This window comes from Dermacentor andersoni, chromosome 11, assembly GCF_023375885.2.
Source record: "Dermacentor andersoni chromosome 11, qqDerAnde1_hic_scaffold, whole genome shotgun sequence".
Taxonomy (NCBI): Eukaryota; Metazoa; Arthropoda; class Arachnida; order Ixodida; family Ixodidae; genus Dermacentor; species Dermacentor andersoni.
This window is the reverse complement of record NC_092824.1, coordinates 92,228,382-92,239,007: the sequence shown is the minus strand read 5'-3', so window position 1 is coordinate 92,239,007 and position 10,626 is coordinate 92,228,382.

The window sequence follows — 10,626 nt, the reverse complement described above, 5'->3', positions numbered from 1 at the left end:
AATTGAGCTACCGCAGGCGCCGTTTTCCCGTCAACATTCCGGGGTATTAATGTTTTACTACTAGAATTAACCCTAGCAGTGTTAGCCAGCACCACCACTCACAAACCTCGGCGGTGGAAATATCATCTCAGATGCCTATCGCCCCAGCAGCATCAGTTAAGCTAAACCCGCAAGAGTAGGCGAAGAAAGCTTCGCTTTGAAACGTACACATATCTAAGAAATCCGGAACCTTTTGATTGTGCACATCAAAGATAATCCTACAACACTGTTAGGCTGTACGTGACGTCTAAGCTATCCTACAATCTCAGAGTTTGCATGCTCACCTATCTCGCACCCAAAGGTGAAGCCTCACGCATTGTTACCACATAGTTCAATCTCTTCTCCTAAGGCGAATAACGTATGTGTACATGTGCGTGCCTTTGCGCGCGTGCGTTAGATGCAGAGAGTTAGAGAGAGAGAAACACAATGAAAAGACAAAGACATAACGACGACCACACAATACAATGGAAAACAACGGCGTTGAAGTACGACAAGAATGAAGAGGGCGCGATGAGGTCACGAAGACGCAAGGCGATGACATGCCCGCAGTGGTGGTGAGAACTGCCGCAAAGGTTGAACAGGGCGCCATCATGAGCGTGACGGCGATGACAAAGACGCTAGAGTGGTGTGACATATCACAATAACGAAGACGATAAGACACGGATACGACGATGTCATAGGGACAATAGGTGACATTGACACCGACATGCTGAGCACAACCTCGAGATCACAAAACGATGGTGATATGACAAATATGTGATGTTGATTATAAAATCATTGGCAAAACTACTTAGCTTGCTATGGCAGGAAGATATCGTTTTGAAACCATGGATGGTCAACGTAAGCGAATAGCCTGAACGAACCAACCAACAAATGACTGAGCGAGCGAACTAGTGAACGACTGAACGAGGCATCTAACGAAAGAACGAACCAACCAAAAATCAACCAACCAAGCCTATTTCCACCTACCACCGACCATCCATGAAAACCGGCAAAAAAGGTAAAAAAGCTATTCCCTTAAACACTGAGACCATAAACATTCTGCAGCGAGTGCTTCAACCTTTTCTAGCCGCTACACTCAAGTAGTCATGTCACCGATGACATAGTCAACTTAATTGCGTAGTAGTCTTGCTGTCGAGTTCAGGATGTCGCTGAATGTTTATTATCATTATCATTATCATCATTTTCATTTTCATTTTCATTATTATTATTATTATTATTATTATTATTATTATTATTATTATTATTATTATTATTATTATTATTATTATTATTATTATTATTATTAAAGATAATATCGCTCTTCAAGTACACTTAGAGGCGCACGATTTCGTAGCTGCAAGTAGAGGGTGCACATGGCCGACTGTGACCGCCTAAGCAAAGCTGCCGAAATGCGCTTTCTTGAGATTACAACTAGGTGCTTCGAATGTGCCTGTCATCAGACCTGTGACCTCACACCTGTCATCAGCATTCTTCCCTCGACAATAATCAGGCATCACCTTCATTCTCCTGATATTGCTTCAAAGACGTCTCAAGCTGTGCATCCGACTCATTTGGTGAGTATTTCAGAATAGCTTCTGAACGATGTAGGGAACAAATACGAACATTTTATGAGGTGAAGGTTGGGACTTTTGCTGTGCATAAAAGTTTTTGAAACTCGTTGCACAGCATCCAACTCGTTGCTTAGGCGAAGCTCTAAAATTAAGTGCAATAGATCCAACGATCCCGTGTAGTTAATCATAAAGCTTCACTTCAAATTAATTCCGACATGCACGGTGCATCTTCATATGGCTTTTCGTTTTGCATAATTTGTTATTGGCGTGTCCCTGATGCGTCATTTTTTCCACCGATTGTGCTATGACAAAAAAGATCAAGAACACGCCAAAGCTTTGGCAAACGCAAATGTGCCTCCAATAATTGTTGAACGCACTTTAAAAAAGTTTTGAATTTCGTTTCGTAATAAGAAAAGACATCTTCAACACACTGACAAACTTCATTGGCTTGCTGCCTTGAACTCGCAGCTTCGCGAGCAGGAAAAGGAATGCGCTTTACTGCAAAAAATCAGCCGAATACACAATATCGCATGGAGGCTGCACGAAGAGTTCGTTGAGCACAACTACTTAACTTCGAATGCTGCAGCTAGAATTCTGCTCACCTCGCTCGATGGAAAGCAGAACTTGTCCCGGCTGTCGGTACCCCCATGGTTTGCATCATGAGCCACGGGAAAGTCCTACATGCACGAGCATTCTTTCAGTCACTTCGTGGCATCCTCGAAAAAGTTGTGGCCTGACGGAAGAAGTTATATATATTCGCGCAAGAAGATGGGCGCTCTTAAACGCGATCACATGCACCGACATAGGGCAAAGTGTCAGCCAAGACAAAAACTAGTGCGATACCATTGCTGACTACACCGCCATTCAAGTTCAGAGTAATTACAAAATTCAAGAGCGTGGAACTAATGAAGACAAATGAGGCTGATCTGGACGATGTTAGCCTCCCAACTCGCCCAATTGGCCGTTTTGATAACTTTGTGATAGAGAGGAGGAAATAATCATTTGCCACCAGTGGTTCTTTTGCGTTCGCGTGACCTTGTGATCACTAGAAGAACGAAAGAAAAGTCCCGTTTCTATTTTGCAGTATGTACTCGCCTTATCTTGTTCAATAGAAACTACCGTGCTTGTTTTAGATAACCCACGCAGAATGAATGCAAGAAACCGGCTTTGACGAAAATGTTGCACGCGTATCGCCATTTTTCAGTGAGTTGTGTACAGATCGGAGAGCCAACGACGTTTGAGCGACGGAGACTGAAGGTCTGGCATGAAAGCTTTTAATGTGGCATTATTTTTGTTGCAAAAGTGAATTAGGTTGGGGCTATTAACTTCTTATATGTCCCTGAATCCTGCTGTACCACAGAATATGGAACAGAGAGAAGCGAGACAACATGGACAGCGCTGCTTGTAGCCGCCGAATAAAGAACACCTTATTTTTGGAACTTGTCGGCATCAAATTTGGCGACGAGCTGAGCTGTAAAAGTAGGTATAGTGCGTTTGTCTAACGGCTGATACACCTACTTGCGAGCAGGAAAAAGAAAGCCTTTTACACCTAAAATGAGCGACAGGCACATACCTGCATAGCTGCTACACGTAAAGTTCATTGAGCGCAATTTCCTTAAATATGTCTGAACACGTGCGATTACAAATGTGTCCCACTTCTCTATGCATACACCTGTCCTCAGCATTGTTCCCTTGACAAGCATCACAAATCACCTTCATCCTAGTGGCATCTCTACAAAGACATCTCGCAATGTATATCTGCCTGATTTGGTTTTTGAATTTCAGAATAGCTTCTGATCGTTGTAGTGCCCAATCATAAAAATTGTGAGGGGTGAAGGATGCGCATCAACATTACCTGAATTAGGTCATTGGATGGGTTCCAATCGAACAATTGAGATAACAGGTCACAGCTGGTCACAACAGCTGGTCACAAGATCCACAGGACGGGCATGAAGACATCACCCTGCAATAAGCGCTGACCACCAAGTTAGTAGGACGCACATGGATGTACTAGGTTGTTAGATCAGCTGGCCACCATATCCCTGTGGCGGTCATCATGACATCAGCCTGCTAGAAGAGCTGACCAACAAGCCAGCAGGACGGGCACCGAGATTCCAGGTCGCTAGATCAGCTGCACGCCAGATCCACCAGGGCGAGCATCAAGACACCAGACTCTCATAACAGCTGGCCAACAAGTCAGCAGGGCGGACTGCCAGACACCATCCTGCTAAAAGGCCTGGCCGCCAGGTCCGCAGTCCAAGCAGCAACACAACGGGCAGCTAGAAGATCGCAGTGACCCAAGTTAGCGTGAATAAGATTCATATAGTTGCCGCGCATGTCCATTGGCACATACCGCTGCATTTATCCAAGTTGGCATGACGGATATTGAAGGATAGTACCTATATGATTATGAGGAACGCCATAGTGTAGAACTCCGGATTCATTGTGACCACTTGGGGTTCTTTAACGTGCACGGAATTCGCAGTTCGTGGGCTTGTTTAGCTTTAAAGCATTCGATCGTATTCCTCAGTCTCGGCTCATTTCAATATTATCTTCGCTTGGACTTAACTCACAAACGCTATCTTGTCTTCGAAATTGTTTGACATTTCGTAGGCAGTTAACACTTGTAAATTCTTCTCTTTCTGGTGTGACTTCTCGCGTGCCTCGAGATAGTGTTTTGTGTCCTCGGGTTTTTCTAATTTACATTAATGACTTATCCTCTAACATTTCCTTCTGCATGCGACTACTTGTCGACGATTGCATTTCATATAGAGCTATCAAAATCCTGATGGCCACATCTGCCTTGAAAACAACCTTAGCCTAATCCATTCCTGGTTTTGTAATTCACTAATGACCCTCAGCTCGACAAAGTCCAAAATAGTCTCATTTTCTGGTAAACAGACACATTAAAGCTTTTTCTACTCAATGAACAACTCTCCAATGATTCGGGCGCAATTATATAAGTACTTGGGCTTAAATTTCATGTCTACTCCTGACGTCTGCCCCTCGCCGGAAGAAGTGGTTTGCAGAGGCTGCGGTTCAACCAATCCCAGTGAGGCCCACCGGTGTACGCCCAAGTGTGAACTGTGTGGGGGAGAGCATATCACGGCTGCCAAGGAGTGCCAGCAGCGGTTCCGTACCCCATACGTGGTCCGGCACCGTCGTTTTGAGCGGGCTATGGCGGACATCAAGGCGGAGGATGAAGAGAAGGGAGGCTTCAGGTACGACGACAGCCAGTTCCCGACGTTGGGGAAGACGCTGGAGAGCGAGCAAGGACAAGATCGTGGGCGTCGACGTTCAAGATCAAGATCCAGGAGACCAGGTAGAGCATCTCGCAGCCGCTCCGGTGGCCGGTCTGGGAGCAGATCGGCGTCTAAGGTGCGCTTCGGACGGGACGGACAGTTGGGAACTGAGACTGCGCGTGGCCCCAATGGGACGTCGGGACAGGGTGTGCGCAAGAGTGGTGTGCTGCACGGTCTACAAGGCAAGGGCCCCAGTGGAGCGGCAAGTGGTACTACCTGGACGGAGCACACAAGTGCTCGAACGGAGATGCCTAGTTTGGTAAGGCCAGAGCAAAGCAAGGATGAGGCGAGATTCAAGAGGCTAGAAGAGGAAAACGCAGAGTTGAGAGAAATGGTGAGGCTGCTTCGGGCAGAAATCTCGGCCCTTAAGGGTTTGGCAGGACCTGCACCGGCCGAGAGGGCAATGCCTGAGCCCATAGAGAGCATGGATTTTGCTGATGTAGGTGAGGCTAGTGGGTCGCGCCCCTCAAAGAGGAAGGCGATGACTCATGAGGCGGAGCCCGCGTCGAGGAAGTTGAGATCTGAGGTGAAGGAGATGCTGTCGAGTGTTGTAGATAGTGTTAAGCAGGTCAATGATGGTCTGGCGCAGCTGAATACGCGTCTCACAGAGTCGCTCGGCTCGATTGATGGGAGGTTCAAGGAGCTGCAATGTAGAATAGAGGTGTTCGAAAACAAATCCAGTCTGAGTGCCTCTCCCCTTCTTAGGTCCGGATCTCAGTCGGCTGGTTCCTCGACTGGGAAGTCTCAGGTTCAACAAGATGGCTCGCAGCAAATGCTTCAACATGGCGCGACAAAATGAGGCTTTTTGTGTGTGGCAATGGAACTGTAGGGGGTATGCTCGTAAACGGGCGCCTCTACAGCAGTATATTCGCGCGTGTAAGGGTAGGCCGCAGGCTATTCTACTGCAGGAGACAATGACGGAAGAAGTTTCTCTGACGGGCTACCGAACCGTCTTCGGCGGATCCAAAGCTCGGGGGACCTGCATTCTGTTGGATAGCAAACGGACGCATGTGACCCATGATCTTAAGATACCTTTAAGTTCCCTGGAATATGTCATGATTGAGGTGATTCCTAACCGGGTGAAAAAGAAAAGCGTGTTTATTCTGAACGTGTATAGTGCCCCGAGGGACAGGGTGCAGAGATTCAAGCTGTTTCTGCAGAAGGCTTCTAAGCTTGCCGGGGACCATCCGCTGATCGTGGCTGGGGATTTTAATGCTCCGTATCATGTGTGGGGTTACAAGCATGACACAGTAAAAGGGAGAGACCTTTGGCAGAACGCTGCGGAGTTTGACCTTACGCTGGTCACTGACCCTGCCTTTCCGACACGTATAGGGACGTCGACGTGTAGGGATACTACCCCTGACCTCTGCTTTGTAAAGAACGCAGCCAAGCCTAGTTGGTACAATCTTGCCGAAGACCTAGGCAGTGATCATTATATTAACCAAGTTGTTTTTGAGGTTGAGGGTAGGCGCCCTAGGGCGTTAACGTTTATAGACTGGGATAAGTTTCGGATGATCCGGGAGGAGAGAGGAGAAAGGGGGAAGGAATTTGAAGGCCTGTACCGGCCGTCCCTGGAGGATTGGGTCACCGAGGTGAGGGAGGATGTAAAGGAGGCTACGAAGGAGATCACTACGGATTTGGAGGTGGATAGTGTTGATAGCAGGCTGGCCCATCTGATTGAAGCCAAGCGGTCTATGCTGGATAGGTGGAAGGGGCAGAGGCTTAATCGCAGGCTGCGTAAAAAGATTTCCGAGCTGAATAAGCTGATTGAGGAGCACTGTAAGCTTTTGTCTAGGCAACAGTGAGATGAGGTATGCAACTCGGTGGACGAGCAGGTGCGCAACGGGAGGTCGTGGGGCTTGCTTAAGCATTTGCTGAACGACTCCAATACGAGGGTTAGTCAGGGGCACGTCCTTGCTAGAGCTGTACACGAAGCAGTGGGGTCTGCCTCGGAGGAAGAGCTGGTTGAAAAGCTGGCCAACAAATACCTTCCTGTTGCGGACCCGGATGCTTTTCTGACGGAGCAGGCCTACACGGGAGAGGACAACTTTTCCTTAGATGAGGACTTTTCTGTGGAAGAGGTACGCACGGCTTTGCATAACCTTAAGAGCAAGTCGGCTCCCGGAGCGGACGGGATTTCGAACAAGCTTTTGAAAAATCTGGACGATAGGTCAATCAAGTACCTTACCGGGGAGGTTAACGCTATGTGGAGAGACGGGGTGGTTCCGGAGCAGTGGAAGACAGCTCTCACGGTGCTGATTCCCAAGGCTGGCAAAGTCCCGAGCATCGATAACTTAAGGCCTATTTCGCTCACTTCGTGTGTGGGCAAGGTAGCCGAGCATGCGGTGCTTAATCGGCTTACAAGGTACCTTGAGGAGAACCAGGTCTACCCCCACACTATGATTGGTTTTAGGGCCGGGCTGTCGACTCAAGACGCAATGAAGCTCATCAAGCATCAGGTCATTGATGGAGATGGAAGGGGCGTTAAGGCCATCCTAGGGCTGGACCTGGAGAAGGCTTTTGACAACGTTCGGCACTCTTATATTCTTAAGTCCATTTCGGATCTTGGCCTCGGCGCGCGCTTTCATGACTATGTCAGGTCCTTCCTGTCAGGCAGGAAGGCTACCTTGAAGGTTGCGGAGCTGGAGTCAAAGATGTTCAATCTTGGAGACAGGGGCACTCCTCAAGGGGCCGTCATCTCGCCCACATTGTTCAATCTGGCCATGGTCGGATTGACCAAGAAGCTCTTGGAGATTGAGGGGATTAGGCACACCATGTATGCAGATGACGTGACCATATGGTGTCCCGGTGGTAGTGAGGGCTATATCGAAAGTGTTCTGCAGGAGGCAGTAGATGCAATTGAGAATTATTTGGACCCGACGGGGTTAAGGTGCTCCCCCTCCAAGTCGGAGCTGTTGCTGTACAGTCCCACTAGAAGGGGACGCAAGCCAAGGGGATGGATCCCCGTGGACCAGCTGAGCATTCAGCTTCGTACAAGAAATGGCGATCTCATACCTAGGGTTGATAAGATCAGGGTTCTGGGGATGATTATTGAGTCGAACGGTGCCAACACGCTGACGATCCAGAAGATCATTGCCAAGACAGACAATGCGGTACGCCTAGTGAAGAGGGTGGCCAACAGGCAGACGGGGTTCAAGGAGGATAGTCTCATTAGACTTATGCACGCATTTGTATTGTGTCACTTTACTTATGTGGCGGCAATGCACAAATGGAAACCATCGGAGAAGGAGAAGCTTGACACGCAGATTAGGAAGATCACGAAGAAAGTGTTGGGAGTGCCAATGTGCACCAGCACCGACCGACTTCTCCAGCTGGGAATTCATAATACCTTGGATGAGATAGCTGAGGCTCAGGAGAGGACGCAGATGGTGCGTCTCTCTACGACTAGCACGGGTCGGCAGATTCTGAGAGAGTTAGGTGTTCCTCAGGAGAAGATTTCGCAGCTTCATGTCGGTATTCCCGTGAAGGTCCGTAATCGGTATCACGTCAAGCCTGTTCCCAGGAATATGCATCCGGAGCGAAATGTTGGTAGAAGAAAGGCCAGGGGAGCTTGCCTACTGAGACTCATTCGTGCTGAGAATCAGAAGGTTGGCTTCGTCGATGCTTCTTTTAACGAGGAGAGAAAGGTGTTTACCATAGTTGTCGTGGACAATGAGGGCAGTCTCGTTAACGCTGCTACCGTTCGGACTGATAGGCCAGAGGTCGCGGAGCAAGCGGCTATTGCGCTCGCCTTGGTTGACAGGCGCAGGCCTTTTGTATATAGCGATTCAAAGTCGGCCGTTAGGGCCTTTGAGAAGGGCTCGGTGGCTAAGGTTGCTTTTAAAATTATGCAGACATGTGAGATCTCTCAACATTACTTATGTTGGTTCCCTGCTCACCTTGGGATGATTGAGGGAGCCCCTCCGAATCTCAATGAGTCCGCTCATGAGGCAGCGCGAGATCTTACCCTCCGCTCTGCCCCGCGCAACGGCGTGGCGGTACACCCCGAGAATAGAGACTCCCCTTCCACATACAATGAAATCACGAAGTATTACCTTCTTAATAGCAGGGTTTACAGTTTGCCGCATCCTAAACTAAACAGGGCTCAGGCACTTACATTACGCTTACTACAGACTGGTACTTATCCTTGCCCACGGAGACTGAACATGTTTTATCCAGAGACGTATACAGAGCCTTGTTGCCAAGATTGTGGTGCTTTAGCCTCGCTCGAACACATGCTCTGGTCTTGCGAAAGAATTGAAGACTCGGCGATCAAGGATGCGTCCAGGTGGGAGGCTGCACTTCGCAGCCCGGACCTGGATGAACAATTCTGGGCTGTCCAGCAGGCTCACGATGTGGCCGTGAGGCTTGGCCTTCCGGTCCCAACGTGGGAGCGGCCCGCTTAGTGATTAATTATCACTACTTGCAGGACCACATAAAGTTTTCCTTCCTTCCTTCCTTCCTTCCTAGAAAATCCATAGCATTAGCATATGCGCTAAGACATCCCAAACACTAGGTTAGTTACGTCTAAACCTACGTCACTCACCTGCTAGCACACGCAAATCAGCTTATGTAACCTTGGTCTCTCTGCACCTTGAATCCGCCTCGTCAGCCTGGTCACCTCATCAAGATTACCTAGTTTCAATGTTAGACGCAGTACAAAACAGAACCACCAGATTAATTTCATCCAACTACGACCGGCGCTCTAGTGTCACTCAAATTCAAGCATTATGTACCGGTAGAACAACCGCATGTTATGTCTGATGTACCAATACATTCACTGCACAACATAACACGGTTTCGTTCTTGTATCCCCACTACCTATTTCTAGGCATCTTCATAGTCATCTCAGCCTCACGCGAATAATTGGCAGAACCAATTCTTTTAATTCCTCAGCGTCGCCGCAAGCCATTTCCGTCTGGAATGATCTTCCCGAGAGCCTTCTCTCCATCCCTTGACGTGAAAAATTCCGAAAGAATTTGTACACCCACTTCTTGTAAAGTTGTGTGTTCAGTGTTGTATATAATTTTTAGTCATTAACAACGTTCCTTTCTATCTGCTTACGCTTCATGTAATTTTTTTTGTACTTCCTACCCCATCACTCGGTGTTCCGATTAGAACCTGCTATGTATTTCTAACTAAATAAATTGCACCCTATCGAACTGTGGTCGCCGCCGCCAGGATTTGATCCCGCGCCTTCGGTCTTAACAGCGCAACGCCAAGCCACTATGGCACTACAGGGTCTAATGACACACAACTAATGTTTTGCAAAAGAGGTTCATCGATGAGCGCCTCATACGCAGTGACCCAGAATGGTCTGAACTAATTTAGGAGCGGTGCATACCGTCACAAACCAGCGACCTAAGTGGGTACGAAGGTTAGTTTCTAAACTTGCTCTCTCAGCACACCACCCGGATGATCCACCCATTAGACAACACTCTACCCTTTGACCCAAGGGGGAGCGAAACAAGTCAGAGACGGATAAACAAACCAACCGCTAGACAAACATACCGCCAACTGGGTGAAGTTCCCAAGTACTGCAAACCACAATAGATGGAAGACAAAACACACTCAACTGCCCAGAACTGTAATATTCTGCTGTTGAAGACAAGGCTTTGCGTTGTGTCGTTATCTTTAATATGTTTTCAGTATTGAGAAGGTGGGCTCTTATTTTCGGGTCAACTAGAAATGACGCCGTGCCTAAATCAGTCATGCCCTTTAAATCATTGTTG